The following is an 18040-nucleotide window of genomic DNA, read 5'->3' on the forward strand; positions in this document are numbered from 1 at the left end:
GACCATATGCATAGACACCAAACTCGATCAAAAGAAGATAAGCCATTTTCGCATGGCTATTAATTACATTTATAAGTACTAGATCCAAAATCAACATTCCAGCTATGCTATATATGCCATATACTCAAAATCAACTTAGTAAAGTACCGAAGAAAACTGTCGATAGTGTGATAAATCTTGTTGACAATCCCCGAGCTCGTAACCACTTCCAAAATCTATAAAATGAAGAATAAATATACACACAATAAACTTTCGTAGCTTAGTAAGTCATAAGCAAATATTATTTTATTAACATTAATCTCAAACCAGTTTGCCAAACCAACTAAATCAAATATAAATAAGCAGTTAGCTTTATAAAGTTGGATGCATAAATACTCAAATACATGTATATTCATCGGTTCATAAATTATAATTATAACAACAGGCCAAATCTTTTTATATCACAACCAAATCACTTATAAGTATAAACATACTTAGATATTATGCGTATATTAATTAATCTTGAATCATTAATTCAATATACAACTTACCTTAATTTCATAACATGGTATAAATACATACCTGAACCTTCTTATTTGTTTTCACATTCGATCTTTATTTAACATTACCCGTTGAACCGTTCGGAATTAAAAAGGATACGCGGATAGTTAGAAAGCTCGTACAATGACAACGTCTTAGACGTGGTCTTACATATGATCACAGATCGATGCCACTGTCCCAGACAGGTTCTTACATGTAAACACAAGTCGATGACGTAAGTATCCTATCTATTCCTAGGGTTTGTACGGGGCTTTGGGATACTGAAACCTGATCAAATCGAACTGAAAATACATTTCTCTTGCTCAAATCACATTCGGCCAACACCAATTAAAATTCATACAATTTCATTTATCATGTAATCTATATATATAGTCAAATTTAACAACATTTATCTGCTTGTAGACTTACCTCGGATGTTGTCGGATGATATAATCGGCTATACAATAACTTTTTATTTCCCCCGATCTAATTTTGTTTTCTTTCATTCTTCATCTAAATAAATTAAAATTTAACTAATTTAATCACACATCCATTCCATTTAATCCAAAAACACATAAATGGGAAAATTACTATTTTGCCCCTAACATTTTACACTTTTTGCAATTTAGTCCTTATTGCATAAAACACAAAATACACAAAATTTGCACACATCATGCTAGGGCCGAATATTCATAGTCTTCATACAAGCCCACACATTTCATTTATTTCGCATTTTAGTCCCTCAAAATTTTATTTTCACAATTTAGCCCTAATTACTCAAATTCACCAAAAATTCAAAGGCAAAACATGTTAATCTAACACATATATTTCATATTTCATCAACTAACATCATAAAACTCAAACATTCATCAATGGTAAATTTCGAACTCATCATCAATTCACAAAATTGAAACATGGGTTTTGAAGAACACGAAGCAACGATATTAAAAACGTAAAAATTATCAAAAATCTAACAAAGAACTAACCTTAATCAAACTACAATATGGCCGAATATAGCTAGGTTTTATTTCTTTTTCTTTTGTTTAGTTTCGATGATGAAGATGAAGAAATTAAATGATAATGGCTTTTTAATGTTTTATTATATTAAAATAATATAATATACATTATTATAACATTTATAAATAATATTAATAATATAAAAAAACTACATATTATCACCTAATGCCATCCACTAACATGAAAATGGCTTAATTGCCACATAAAACCTCCATTTTAAAAAGACATTAACAATTAAGCACTTTCATATTTAACCCTCAAATTTTCATTTTACACAATTAAGCCATTTTCTCAAATTAAGCACACAAACAATAGAATTAATTCACGAAACTTTCACACATGTAAATTCACACAGAAAATAATATTTAAATATTTTTTCGACTCAGATTTGTGGTCCCGAAACCACTGTGTCCAATTAGGGTCAAAATCGGGCTGTTACAACTCTCCCCCTTAGGGATTTTCGTTCTCGAAAATCTTACCGGTGAATAGGTTCGGGTAATGCTCTTTCCTTGCATCCTCTGGCTCCTAAGTTGCTTCCTCAACTCCGTGTTTATGCCACAATACTTTAACTAATGAAATTTTCTTATTTCGTAATTCTTTAAGCTCACGAGCCAGAATGTGAATCGGTTCTTCTTCATATGACATAACAGACTTAATCTCAATCTATGTCGGACAAATCACGAGCCAGAATGTGAATCGGTTCTTCTTCATTGAAACATGGAATACATTGTGAATCTTTTCTAGTTCAGGTGGCAACAGCAATCTATAAGCAAGCGGCCTGATACGCTCTATAATCTCATAAGGTCCAATGAATCTTGGACTTAATTTGCCTTTACGACCGAATCTGAGTATTTTCTTCCACGGTGATACTTTCAAAAAGATTTTATCTCCAATCTGAAACTCTATATCTTTTCTTTTCAAGTCTGCATAAGATTTCTGATGATCCGATGCTGTTTTCAGATTATCGCGAATCATTTTTACTTTCTGTTCAGTTTCTTTAATCAAATTGACCCCGTGTATCTTATTTTCTCTGAGCTCAGTCCAATACAATGGTGTACAACATTTAAGACCGTACAAAGCCTCGTAAGGTACCATTTTGATACTAGATTGAAAGCTATTATTATACGCAAATTAAATCAAAGGTAAGTATCTTTCCCATTTACCTTCAAACTCGAGAATGCAACATCTCAACCTATCCTCAAGTATCTGAATGATTCGTTCGGACTGACCATCTATTTGCGGACGGAAAGCTGTGATAAAGTGTAGTTTCGTACCTAAAGAATCTTGTAGTTTCTTTCAAGACCGCGATGTAAACCTCGGGTCTCTGTCCAAAACAATAAAAATAGGCAAACCATGCAACCTTACAATCTGAGAAACATATAATTCAGCCAGGTTATTAAGCGAATAATCTGTACGAACCGGAAGAAAGTGTGTTGATTTAGTTAATCTATCCACAATAACCCATAGTGCATCTTTCCTGCTCGGTGGCTATGGTAAACCGGATACAAAATTCATCGTGACTCTGTCCCATTTCCATTCCCGTATCATGATCGGTTGAAGTAATCCAGAAGGTACCTGATGCTAAGCTTTTACTTGCTGACAGACTAAAATTTTTGAAACAAAGTCAGAAATGTCTCATTTCATACCATGCCACTAGTAAAGCTATTTCAAATCATTATACATTTTTGTACTACCCGGATGAATAGATAATCGACTATTATGAGCTTCATTCAATATCATCTGAATTAACTCTGAAATTTTTGGAATACATAATCGGTTTCTGAATATCAAACAATCCTCAGAATTAACTAGAAACTCTGAATCAACATTCAAGTCACACTGAGCCCGTTTTGCAATTAAATCATCATCGGCTTTTTGAGCTTCACAAGTCTGTTGAACAAATAACAGTTTTGCTTTTAACTCAAATATTATTGCACCATCATCAGACATAACTATATGCTCATTCCTTGCACGTAAAGCAAACAGTGATTTTTGACTTAGGGCATCGGCAACAACATTAGCTTTTCCCGGAAGATATCAATCACAAGCTCGTAATCTTTTAGCAACCTTAACCACCGTCGCTATCTCAAATTCAGATCCTTCTGAGTTCATCAAATATTTCAGACTTTTGTGATCAGAATAAACATGACATTTTTCACTGACCAAATAGTGGCGCCATATTTTCAAAGCAAACACAATAGCTGCCAATTCGAGATCATGCGTCGGATAGTTCTTTTCATGTGGCTTTAATTGTCTCGAGGCATAAGCTATAACTTTACCTTCTTGCATCAAAACACAGCCCAAACTGTTCAAAGATGCATCGCTAAAAATAACAAATTCTTTACCCGTCTCTGGCTGAACTAGTATTGGAGCTTCGGTTAAAAGGGCTTTCAACTGATCACAACTTTTCTGGTACTTTTCTGACCACTCGAACTTAACATCTTTCTGTAATAGCTTCATCATCGGGGTTGCAATCATAGAAAATCCTTTCACGAACCGTCTGTAGTAACCAGCGAGCCCCAGAAAGCTTCGAACTTCTAAGATATTCCTCGGAGGTTTCCAATCCAATATAGCTGAAATTGTGCTCGGATCAACCCGAATACCCGATGCTGATACAACATGGCCCAGAAAGCTGACTTCACGTAGCTAGAACTCAAATTTACTGAACTTTGCATACAATTCTTTATCTCGTAAAGTCTGTAACACAAGTCTCAGATGTTCGGCATGCTCGATTTCATCACGAGAGTAGATCAAAATATCATCTATGAATGCTACCACAAATCGATCCAGGTATTATCTTAAGATCCGATTAATCAAATCCATTAAAATAGTAGGTGCATTAGTAAGTCCAAAAGGCATAACCAAAAATTCATAGTGTCCGTACCTTGTTCAAAAAGTAGTTTTAGGCACATCAGAGTCTCTAGCTCGTAACTGATAGTAACCCGATCTCAAACCTATCTTCGAAAACACTGAAGCCCCTTTTAGCTAATCGAACAAGTCGTCAATACGTGGCAATGGATATTTATTCTTTATAGTCACCTTATTGAGTTGTCGGTAATCAATGCACATTCTCATCTTTCCGTCTTTCTTTTTCACAAATAGAACTAGCGCATCCCAGGGAGAGAAACTCAGTCGTGCGAAACCTCTATTTGTCAACTCTTGCAACTGTGCTTTTAACTCTTTTAATTCAGTCGATGCCATACGGTATGGAGCTATTGAAATCGGAGTTGTCCCTGGTACTAACACAATACCAAACTCTACCTCTTGAATAGGTGGTAAACCCGGTAATTCTTCGGGAAACACATTTGGATACTCACACACAACTGGTACAAATTCAATCTTCTTTTCGATTACTTTACTATCAAGAACATATGTAAAGTAAGCTTCACAACCTTTTCTCACATACTTCTGAGCCAACATCAAGGATATCGCTGCTGGTAAACCATTCAGATCATTAGATTCAATCCGAATAATCTCGTCATTCTGGCACCTTAAATCAATAATCTTTCTTTTGTAGTTAACCACGGCATCGTGTAAAGTCAACCAGTCCATGCCCAGAATTATATCGAACTTGTCGAATGGCAATAACATCAAATCAACCAGAAAACACGAATCTCGAATCATTAACGGACAATTCTTACACACTTTGTCAACCAAAACACATCGGCCCAAGGGGTTTGATACTCTAATCACAAACTCAGTAGACTCAACAGGCAAAGTCTTAATGGATACTAAAGTCTCATACACATATGAATGAGTCAAACCAGGATCAATCAATGCAATAATATTAGTATCATAGAGAGTGAAAGTACCAGTAATGACATATGGGGAAGAAGCCTCCTCGCGAGCACTTATAGCATATGCTCTGGAAGATGCACGAGCCTCAGATCTAACAGCTGTATCTTTGATACCCCTCTGACAGCCACTCATATTACTCGCGTTTCTAGGTGGTCTACCTTTAGCTGCAGTGTTACCCGATCTCGTATTCTATACCGGGTTTTGATCCGCTAACTCTAGGCACTCATAACTGAAATGATCCCTCGATCCACATTTAAAACAGGCTCGATCATACAATTTGCAACTGCCGAAATGTTGTTTACCACAATGTTCACACTCGGGTTGATTTGATTTGAAATTACCCATACTAGCTACTGAGGTAGCTCTCGAGCTCACAGGTGGTCTATCCTGATCCCATCATGAATACCCCACAGTAGCCTTTGAACAGCTAGCATCATCTCGGAACTTCTTTGATGTAAGCTGGAATGACTTACTGAATGGTCTTTTAAGTGAATCTCTAGCTTCAGAGTTAGCTTTTCTTTTCTCTTTCCCGAGCTCTTCGGCTTTACAAGCTCGCTCGACTAGTACCACGAACTCTTTGATTTCAAGTATGCCAATAAGCAATTTGATATCTTCATACAGATCATCTTTGAATCGTTTACACATTGTAGCTTCAGTCAAAACATACTTTCGGGGAAATCTACTGAGTCTCACAAATTCCCGCTCGTATTTAGTGATAGTCATCCGACCCTGTTTAAGCTCAAGAAATTCTTTATGTTTCTGATCAATGAATCTCTGACTGATATATTTCTTACAGAACACTATCTAAAAGAATTCCCAGGCAACCCGCTCTTTCGGAACAACCGACTCTAAAATGTTCCACCAATGATAGGCAAAATCGCGTAACAAAGACATGGCACATTTCAAATACTCGTCGGGTGTACATGACAATTCTTCGAATACACGGATAGTGTTATCAAGCCAAAATTCAGCCCGATCAGCATCATCATTAACTGTGGCCTTGAATTCTTCGGCCCTATATTTTCTAATTTAATCAACAAAATTGCTTATTAAATCTCATCGGATCAATCATCGGAGGTACCACAGGTATCGAAGATGGATTAGTCGGGAGTGGAGGTTGTTGTGCAGCCAGATTAGTCCAGATATATTAAGTAAACCAGTCGTTCATCATTTGGTAAAAGCCTTGTCTAGCCTCTCCCTCCTGGTTAATCAAAGTCGGTCGAGAATCAACCGGTGCTGTCCCTTGCGTGGGAGTAGGCTCTATAATCTCAACATCATCAGCTACGGCACGATCTGGATCCATTACTATACGAAAACACATTTTCAGATGTCAGAAGTCATCACACTATCGCAATATAAAATATGGCATGCATAGCTAGACTCATACGCGTTACGTTAATCCTAGAATCGACTAAACCGTGCTCTGATAATCAAATGTAACACCCCTAACATGTGTCCGTTGCCAGATTAGGGTTACGAGGCATTACCGAACATAAAGCTTATTTTAAATTTTAGTTAACATATGAACTCTTTTTTTTATAATACAAAACCGAATAATGCACTATATATATAAAAATATATTTTTATATAGCATACACAAAATGGAACAAATCAAGTATACCAAATTTGCATGCTTAATAATTAATTCAAGTACATAGACTAACCATTCAAGCAAATTAAAAGTTTACATTTTAACATTTCAACCAAACTCAAATAACCTAGACATATTCAACCATCCATATTTCACAATCTCTATACGCTTAACATAAGCATATTCGGTCATTGCACATAAATTATTTAATCCTTAGCACATTATAAATATATAATCGAACCTATTTTAATCAAATACTATAACTGAATATGCTAAATAACCAAGTCATAAATTTAACAATTTAATAGCTCACCTAACCAAATACACAAGCACATAATAGCGAATTTGGTAACTACCTATAAGGCCGAATATATATATATTCAAACTTAAACCTAGCCGAATGAAGCTTGGCTATTATGTACATATATATAATATACCATCTATTACAAATCAAATAATTTAGCTAAAGACTTAACACTTTCAATTTTCCATGTAAGACTTATACTTACCATACTCATAACTTAATTCATCACCCACTATCAAAACATATTAAATAAGTTAAACATAAACTTACCTTAACCAAGATTATACACACAAACATAAACAAAGTAATTATATTACATATAAAACAAGCTAAGGCTAAATTTTTAAAACCAAATTCAATATGCACATATATAAAAAATCATACCATAGCCGAATATACATAATGACCAATATGATTTCAAACTAATTTATCAAAAGCTTAAGGGCTAAACATAGCTCTATACTTATAAACCATAAACAAATCTATATAATACCAAAACCAAATCACACCATACAAGTATGATATACTTGCTAATACCTATCCACACATACATTTCATTTAGCATCAATCAATATATATAAATATCCATTCGGTATTTAGTTCATCTCATAACCAAATCAATCCATCACCCAATGCATAACAATTATACATACACTAATCACTTAACCGAATTTAACATATCCAAACTATATACATCACACTTATTTACCTATCACAAGCTTATACCACAATCAAATATGCATAAATATAAACTCCATTTTAATGACCATTAGGACCATATGCATAGACACCAAACTCGATCAAAAGAAGATAAGCCATTTTTGCATGGCTATTAATTACAATTACAAGTACTAGATCCAAAATCAACATTCCAACTATGCTAGACATGCCATAGACTCAAAATCAACTTAGTAAAGTACCGAAGAAAACTGTCGATAGTGTGATAAATCTTACTGACGATCCTCGAGCTCGTAACCACTTCCAAAATCTATAAAATGAAGAATAAATATACACACAGTAAGCTTTCGTAGCTTTGTAAGTCATAAGCAACTATTATTCATATTAACATTAATCTCAAACCAGTTTGCCAAACCAACTAAATCAAATATAAATAAGCATTTAGCTTTATAAAGTTGGATGCATAAATACTCAAATACATGTATATTCATCATTTCATAAATTATAATTATAACAATAGGCCAAATATTTTTATATCACATTTGATTTTATAAACCAAATCACTTATAAGTATAAACATACTTACATATTATGCGTATATTAATTAATCTTGAACCATTAATTCAATATACAACTTACCTTAATTTCATAACATGGTATAAATACATACCTGAACCTTCTAATTTGTTTTCACATTCGGTCTTTATTTAACATTACCTGTTGAACCGTTCGGAATTAAAAAGGATATGCAGATAGTCAGAAAGCTCGTACAATGCCAGCGTCCCAGACGTGGTCTTACATGTGATCACAGATCGATGCCACTGTCCCAAATAGGGTCTTACATGTAAACACAAGTCGATGCCAACGTCCCAGACGTGGTCTTACTCGAAAACACATATGAAAAATCCTATGTAATGACATAAGTATCCTATCTATTACTAGGATTCGTACGGGGCTTTCGGATACTGAAACCTGATCAAATCGAACTCAAAATGCATATCTCTTGCTCAAATCACATTCGGCCAACACCAATTAAAATTCATACAATTTCATTTATCATGTAATCTATATATATAGTCAAATTTAACAACATTTATATACTTGTAGACTTACCTCGGATGTTGTCTAACGATATAATCAACTATTTGACAACTTTCGATTTCCCCCGATCTAATTTTATTTTCATTCGTTCTTGATCTAAATAAATTAAAATTTACATAATTTAATCTCACATTCATTCCATTTAATCCAAAAACACATAAATGGGTAAATTCCTATTTTGCCCCTAACATTTTACACTTTTTGCAATTTAGTCCCTATTGCATAAAACACAAAATACACAAAATTTGCACACATCATACTATGGTCGAATATTCATAGTCTTCATACAAGACCACACATTTCATCTATTTCGTATTTTAGTCCCTCAAAAATTTATTTTCACAATTTAGCCCTAATTACTCAAATTCACCAAAAATTCAAAGACAAAACATTTTAATCTTACACATATATTTCATATTTCATCAACTAACATCATAAAACTCAAACATTCATCAATGACACATTTCAAAATCATCATAATTCACAAAATTGAAACATGGGTTTTGAAGAACACGAAGCAACGATCTCAAAAACATAAAAATTATGAAATATCGAACAAAGAACTAACCTTAAGCAAACTTCAATATGGCCGAATATAGCTAGGTTTTGTTTCTTTTTCTTTTGTTTAGTTTCGGTGATGAAGATTAAGAAATAAATTGATAATGGCTTTTTAATGATTTATTATAACTTAATAATATAATATACATTATTATAACATTTATAAATAATATTAATAATATAAAAAAAACTATATATTATCACCTAATGCCGTCCACTAACATGAAAATGGCTTAGATGCCACATAAAACCTCCATTTTAAAAAGACATTAACAATTAAGCACTTTCATATTTAACCCTCAAATTTTCATTTTACGCAATTAAGCCATTTTCTCAAATTAAGCACACAAACAATAGAATTAATTCACAAAAATTTCACACATTTAAATTCACACATAATTAACACAGAAAATAATATTTAAATATTTTTCTGACTTGAATTTGTGATCCCAAAACCACTATGTCCGATTAGGGTCAAAATCGGGCTGTTACAGTTTTCCCCACAAAACAAGCTTTGTCGTCCCTTGCTATTCCCTTGCCCCTTCCATTGGTTTTTTCTTCCCAAACCATAGCACTTTGATTTCCTAACATTCCCAAGCCAATTACTTTTATAAATCCCCTAGAAAAACACTCAAAAACTCTAAAGATTCCATCATCTTCTCCAAATGTGGGTTTTCCAGATTTGTTTCAAAACTCATCTAATCTTCCATCAAAGGTAATATTTCGAATTCTTATGAGTTTTTCATGATATCTAGTCCTTAAAATTGAAGTATTAGCCATTGAATCATAAGTTTTAATAAAAGATAAAAAGAGTCATTAATTGTGGATTCTAAAATTTTGGGTAAAAATGTGGTTTTAAAGTTTTATTCCATTAGTTTCAATGTGATTAAGAATTTTTATACTTACATTGAATTTTTGTTAATGATTTCTCATGTTTTAATAAATTTTATGAAAATTGCCTAAAAGATGCCAAAAAATGTCGATACCATTAACTAAGCATTTAATGTAATTTAAATGTTAGGAATTAGATGTAGGTGATTAGTAAGATGAACTTTTTTTAGGTGAAAAGGTTAAGTGTAGACCAAGTTTTGAAAATTTTAAGTTTGTTATTTTTATAGTTTTGAGCTACTTGGAAACTCAACTTAGGCTTGTGTTTTGGTTGGTTTGAGTGAATCCTTGGCCGTTATTTGACTCTTTTTTTTTTGTATAATTGTTGTGTGTGAAGCCTTGGACTCATTAGAGCCTTCAACCAGTTAAAGAAAGAGTTAGATTGAGCTTTCGACTTCTCGGTGAAAGGATTAGTGATGAGTGTTGGAATCACTACTCGTAGACACGAGTCATGTGTCATTTTGGAATTTAGTAGTGCCCTAAATGCCTACTCTAAATTTTAAATGTAAGTTTTCTTGTATTTATGTTATTGTGTGGTTTGTCTTCCTATATGATTATGAAATTGTGTATAGTGTCGAGAAGCTCAAATATGTGATATGTGGATATGGTAATTGTTGTGAAAAGTGAAAATGTATACATGATATATATATATATATATGTTGTATGAAAATAATAGTGTTCAGCAAAAGATGCTAACTTGCAGTGATAGTGCTCGGATAAGCGGTAAGTAATATTTGTGATAAAATGGATATTTTGGCCAGCTGATTCTTGAAATCGTTGGACATAGTTGGCATGCCATAGGATTGTGAGTACTCACTTATATGTATAGTAATTTTGGGTTGAGGCCCTGGGACATTTTTGGAGGGAGAAAGAAAGGTGAGCTAATCTCCATTAAATGAGACCTGTAAGGGGAAATAAGGAGAGTGTTAGCTATATGCTCCACTTCAGGGACATGTATGACTATATGAGTCTATGTTCAGTGTGATGGAGATCCGCGTATTTGATGAGTGATGATAAAGCTCACCATAAGTTTCATAACTCAAGTGCCAAATTATCGTGTATTATATATGTGTGTGTTGTGTGATGAATGCCTTAATAAATATGGTTGTTATGCAAATTATCTGTATAAATGTTATGAAAATGAACTGTTAGATGATGGATGTTAAAGTGTTACTCGTTACTAAACATGAGACTCTAGTATTGTATATGTATCTGGTTTTCATAGATGCATGACGAAATGTTTGCGTTATGGTTATTTCACTCATTCACTAAGCTTGTTTAAGCTCATCCACTCTTTTAAACATCTGCAGATTAGTAATAGTTTAGTGTGGGCGGTGTAATTGTCCTAAGGAGTGATCCAAAGAAGATTTGTTTATTCTCGTAGGTGTTCTTTCAGTCATTTTTGTATTGGGAAATAAGGCAATGTGGTAGACTTGTTTAGTTTCATGATATGTTTGGATTATTTACCGAATTTGTTTATTTCAGTCTTGGAAGTTTGTGAATTTATATGTTGCTTATGTTCATGAACTTTAATGATGGCTTGACGTATCTTGCTTGGACACATTGGATGATTATTTATCGAAGTAAGTGATGCATAATGCTTAGAATATATTTTGGAATGAGTTAATTACTTCTGTATGTTGCATTTTCATGTCCAAGGGAAGAGGTAACAATATTTGGGATTTAAAATTGATATCTCTGTGTTTTAAAATGTCTAGGGAGTCAGAATAGAGATTTGGTATCGATACCTTTGCCCGAGTATCGATACTTGGGGTCAAAGTATCGATATTTCATAGCAAGTACCGATAATTTTTGAGACTTTGGGATTTAGTCAAGAAACAAAATGCAATTTTGGTATCCTTTTTCTAGGTGGTATCAATACCACACAGGGAATATATCGATATCCTAGTGTTAGCATTGATACCCACGGACACATTTTGAGAATTTTGCTAAAAGGACCTTATGCATGTTAACACATATTTTTAGGATTATTTTTTATATAGTTTGTAGTAATATTGATAAATAACAAGTATAATTGACTTAAACATGTACGAATACTAAAATAGAAGACGTTTCATTTAAAATGAACCTTTACTTGCTGTATATAACATGAGACGGTGGTATGGCATCTCGTATTCGGGCTTGGCGACTAGACCGTGTATAGCTTGTTACACATTCTTTGATTCTCTCATTCCCACGCATAGCATCCCATTTTTATTTCTTTTCTTAGCCAGCAAAACCTTGATAAGACCATTTATTGGTCGACCACCTTGAGGAGCCGTTAGCAAAGGAGTACCACGAGGATCAAAGGAAAACATCTTTAATCAGAGTTCACGAGTATGCTAATTCGATAGAGTTATTCTTTCTTACTTTGTTATTTTGATTTTAATCATGTTTGCAATGTGTTTTGCTATCTTTTCATCAATAATGATAGCTTAAATTTGTTTAATTAGGATGACTGCATTAATTCAATGAAGTTTGTTTAAATCATGTTTATAGTGTTTGTGCCTCAGTCGATCATATTTTCAATTAAAATCAAGTATGTATTTCATTCATACGTAATTAGATGCATTAGAATTAGTTGAGCAATACTAACTAGATGACGGCTAAAGGAAACAATAGTTGAAAAGTGAATGCTTAATTTAGATCCTAACCCGACTAAATTGAAGGTCCAAGTTAACTTTAACGAGCCCTATTATCTTGCATAGTTTTTAGGTTTATGTGATTAAATTGTTTCAAACCTAACCTGTCCTTGTTACTTCACATGAATTCTAAGAAACCCTTATTTTAATATGATCAATAAAATGCATGTTTTACTAAGTAAAAAAATCTGAAAGGACTTAATTTGGTTTCAAAACTCATGAAAGATCGAGTTGCCATGGAATATTTTCTTAACACTCATTAAGCATGATAAAAATGAATTAAGTTGAATGATGTAATTATCCTATCCTATTCATGTTATTGTTTGTTGAATTTTGTGTTTTGCTACTAAACTCATTTCATAAATTTCACTTCATACTTTGTGTTTAGATTAAAATTGCATTAGGGATCATATTACATTTAGTAATTATTTTTATATCACACCACTCAAAAATATTGTGTTTTTATTACCAGATTGTTAACTCTAATTTTATAATTAAATGATTAACATATACAGTCCCTATGGAGATGATAACTCTTTTAGTTACTTATTACTTGATAACGATTGTGTACACTTGCATAAAACCACGCGTTACAAGTTTTTGGCATCGTTCCTGAGGACTGTTACCTTCATAATTTTTTTATGAAATTATTATTTGTAATTTGGTTTTTATTTTATTTTTATTTAATTCCCAACTTTACTAATTAATTCTTTATTCTTTATTTTCAAGAGTTTATGAGCATAGATCGAGTTATCAATTTATTACAAGTAGACCTTGAAATTGAGCGGACATTTAGGCAGAGAACATGAGAACGATTAGGCCAGAGACAAGCCAAAATAGACCTTGGAAATCAAAACGATGGACAAGGATATGGAGCCGATCATATGCACAATCCCATCCTTATTGTTGATGATAGGGATTGTACCATAAGATTGTGCCTTTTTTCAATGAGTTAAATCAAGGATTAGGAGGTCGGATATCGAGGTACCCCAATTTGAATTTAAGCCTGTAATGTTTCAAATGCTTCAAACAATGGGTCAGTTTAGTGGTATGCCCACGAAAGATCAACATCTTCACCTTCGATTGTTCATGGAGGTGAGCGATTCCTTTAAGATAGCCGGTGTAACTGAAGATGTATCGATGTTGAAATTGTTTCCATACTCGCTGCAAGATCAAGCACGAGCATAGCTCAATTCGTTGCCACCTAGTTCAATATCAACTTGGCACGAACTAGTTGAGCAATTTTTGGTTAAGTATTTCCCACCTAAAAAATGCTAAGTTGTGAAATGAGATCACCACTTTTCAACAATTGAATGATGAGCCCTTCTACGAGCTGTGGGAGAGATTCAAAGAATTACTTTGTAAGTGTCCTCATCATGGGATTCCACATTGCATGGAGTTGAAAACATTTTACAATGGTCTCAACGCACACACAAGGTTGGTGGTAGATGGTGCTCTCTTATCGAAGTCATATGATAAGGCTTATGAAATCATCGGGAGGATAGCTAGTAACAATTACCAATGGCTGACAAGTCAAGTAACTTCAGTAAGACGAGTAGCCGAAGTGCATAAAGTGGAAATGCTTACATCACTCTCAGCTCAGGTATATTCTAGATCTTTAATGTTGAAACAATTTACTACTAACGGTTTTAATCCTTTTGCAGCTCAAACACCAAGTCAATTCGATATAGTTTCTTCCATCTATTATGGGGATGGTCATTCTTTCGAGGATTGTCCATCAAATCCTAAGTTGATTTATTATATAGGGAACCAACAACAAAATAGATTTGGAAAAGGGCCACAATCCAACTTCTATAATCCTTTATGGTGTAACCATCCAAACTTTTCTTGGAATAACCAAGGAAATGGACCGACCAACTACATGCAGTATAGACCTAATCAATCTCAATGGTTTAATCAGCAAGTTCCTAAACCACCTCAAGTTTAATCATCAAACAGTTTGGAGAATTTTTTAAAGGCATACATGACAAAGAAAGACACCTTAATCCAAAGCCAAGCAACAGCACTGAAAAATTTGGATAACCAAATAGGTTAGTTAGCGACGGAGCTTCATAACTGACTGCAATGAGCCTTACCGAGAGATACAAAAAAATCCAAGGAATTTGGGTAAGGAACATTGAGAGGTAGTTTCCTTACAAATTGGTCAGACTTTGGAGCCCAAGATGGTTAAGGTTGAACTTATCGAGAAGGAGGAAAGTCAACCAATAGTTGAAATTCCTACACTAGAAGTGTTAGAACTTACAAAGTTTGACGAGGTAAAATCTAAACTAGTGAATTCTGATAAGTTAACATCTTCTTTAGATACAGATTTATCTCCTCAGAAAAGTTTTCTAGTCCAACCGGAAGTTTCATCACCTCCGTATATTTAAAAATTCCAAGCAAATAATCATAAATAAGAGGTGCAGTTCAAGAAGATTTTCGATGTTCTAAAGTAACTTCACATCAATATCCCATTGGTAGAGGCTTTAGAACAAATGCCCAACTATGTCAAGTTCATGAAGGACATCTTGTCCAAGAAGAAAAGACTTAGTGAGTATAAGACTGTCTCTTCAACAAAGGAGTGCAGTGCGTTCTTATAAAACAAGCTACGTCTGAAACTGAAGGACCCTATAAGCTTTACTATACCCTGTAATATTGGAGAATCTTATAGTGGTAAAGCTTTTTGCGGCTTAGGAGGAAGCATCAACTAGATGCTCAAATCTATTTTCAAGTTGTTGGGAATAGGTGAAGTAAGACCTACAACTGTGACATTCTAATTGGCAGATCAAGCTTTAGCATACCTCGAAGAAAAGATTGAGGGTGTTTTGGTACGAGTAGATAAGTTTATTTTTCTTACTTGTCTTAGATTTTGAAGCAGATAAGGAAGTGTCCATCATCCTTGGATGACCTTTCCCAGACACGGGAAGAACATTAATAAACGTGCAAAAAGGAGAACTCACCATGAGAATTCAAGACGATCAGGTAACATTTAATTTTCTTAAAGTGATGAAATTTTCCTGATCCGACAGAAGAACGTTCAATAATGGAAGAGTTAGAAACTTTAATTTCTATGCAATGGGAAAACAATTTTGAAGAATACCCATTGGAGAACACCTTCGGGTCTAAGCCAACAGAAGATGAAAAAGGTAACGAAAATATGGCTTTGATGGAAGCCAATCCGAGGGACTACGTTCAACCAGCACGATTTGAACCATTAGAGTTAGAAGTTCGAGAATTTCCACAATCGAAGTTGTCAATTGATAAACCTCCTAAACATGAACTTAAGGTACTTCCTTCTCAATTGAAATACGTTTATTTAGGTAACAGTTCTACCTTTCCTGTGATTATTTTAGCAAAACTGACAGAACACCAAAAGGAGCAGCTAATTATTGTTTTAAAGAAATTTAAAAGGGCAATCAGTTGGACCATAGTTGATATTCAAGGAATAAGCCCTTCCTTTTGTAAGCATAAGATTATTTTAGAGGAGGGTGAAAGAGACTCAACCCTATTATGAAAGAGGTAGTGCGAAAGGAAGTGATCAAATGGTTAGATGCAGGAATTATCTACCTTATCTCAAATAGTTCATGGGTAAGTCTGGTACAATGTGTACCGAAGAATGGAGAAATCACGATTCTTAAGAATGAACGTAATGAGTTAATCGTGATGAGAACTATCACGGGTTGGAGAATCTATATAGACTACAAAAAATTGAACAAAGCTACTTGGGAGGACCATTTCCCGTTACCTTTTATGGATAATATGTTAGATCGACTGGCAGGTAACCAATTTTATTGTTTCTTAGATGGATATTCGAGATATAACCAAATAGTTGTAGCCCCAAAAGATCAACACAAAACGAATTTTACTTGCCCGTATGGTACATTTGCTTTTAGGCGAATGCCTTTTGGTTTATGTAATGCAGCTACCACATTTTAGTGATGCATGATGACAATATTTACTGATATGGTAGAGAATTTTGCTAAGGTTTTTATGGATGCTTTTTTTTGTTTTTGGTGATACTTACAATGTTTGTTTAAGTAATTTGGCTAAGGTACTAAAAAGATGCGATGAGACAAATCTTGTTCTTAACTGGGAGAAATGCCACTTTATGGTTAATAAGGGAATTGTCTTTGGACACAAGAATTCTAGACATGGGATTTAAGTTGACAAAGTGAAGGTTGATGTAATTGAAAAATTACCACCATAAGTCACTATTAAAAGAGTTCAGAGTTTCTTGGGCCATGCCAGATTTTACCGAAGGTTTATAAAAGATTTTTTAAAAATTTCTATGTCTTTGTGTATACTGTTAGAGAAAGATAATATTTTTTATTTTAATAAAGCATGTTTTGAAGCTTTTGAAGAGTTGAAAAATCGGTTAATCTTAGCCTGAATAATTGTTACACCTAATTGGAACTCACCTTTTGAGTTGATGTGTGACGCAAGTGATTTTGCTGTTGGAGCTGTGACGGGTCAAAGTGGAAATAAAGTGTTTCATCCAGTCTACTATACAAGCAGAACCTTGATAGGAGCCCAATTCAATTACACAGTAACTGAAAAAGAACTCTTTGCTATAGTTTTTGCTTTTGACAAGTTTCATTCTTATCTCATAGGTATGAAAGTCATAGTATTTATAGATCATTCGACCATTAAATACTTACTCACTAAGAAAGATACTAAACCAATGATAATTCGATGGATACTTTTACTCCAAGAATTTGACCTTGAGATCCAAGACAAAAAAGGTGCTGAAAATCAAGTAGCCAACATCTATCGAGGTTGGAACAAAACAAGGTAAGTCATTCACTTGTTCTAATTAACAAGAATTTTCCAGATGATCATATCTTCGAGATAAGTCAAATTCAAGAAATACCTTGGTTTGTTGATTATGTAAATTATTTAGCATGTGGAATAATTCCTCGAGAAATGACATACCAATAAAGGAAA

At 33.7% G+C, this 18040-nt stretch overlaps 1 non-coding gene across 1 annotated transcript; it reads right to left on the reverse strand.

Annotated features, from left to right (window-relative positions):
- Positions 1 to 14372: 14372 nt before the first annotated feature.
- Positions 14373 to 14479, reverse strand: LOC128032775 (small nucleolar RNA R71). The gene has a single exon (XR_008189094.1). It is a non-coding gene; the product is annotated as a small nucleolar RNA R71 (small nucleolar RNA).
- Positions 14480 to 18040: the final 3561 nt, after the last annotated feature.

The sequence above is a fragment of the Gossypium raimondii genome, chromosome 1 (assembly GCF_025698545.1).
Source record: "Gossypium raimondii isolate GPD5lz chromosome 1, ASM2569854v1, whole genome shotgun sequence".
Classification (NCBI taxonomy): Eukaryota; Viridiplantae; Streptophyta; class Magnoliopsida; order Malvales; family Malvaceae; genus Gossypium; species Gossypium raimondii.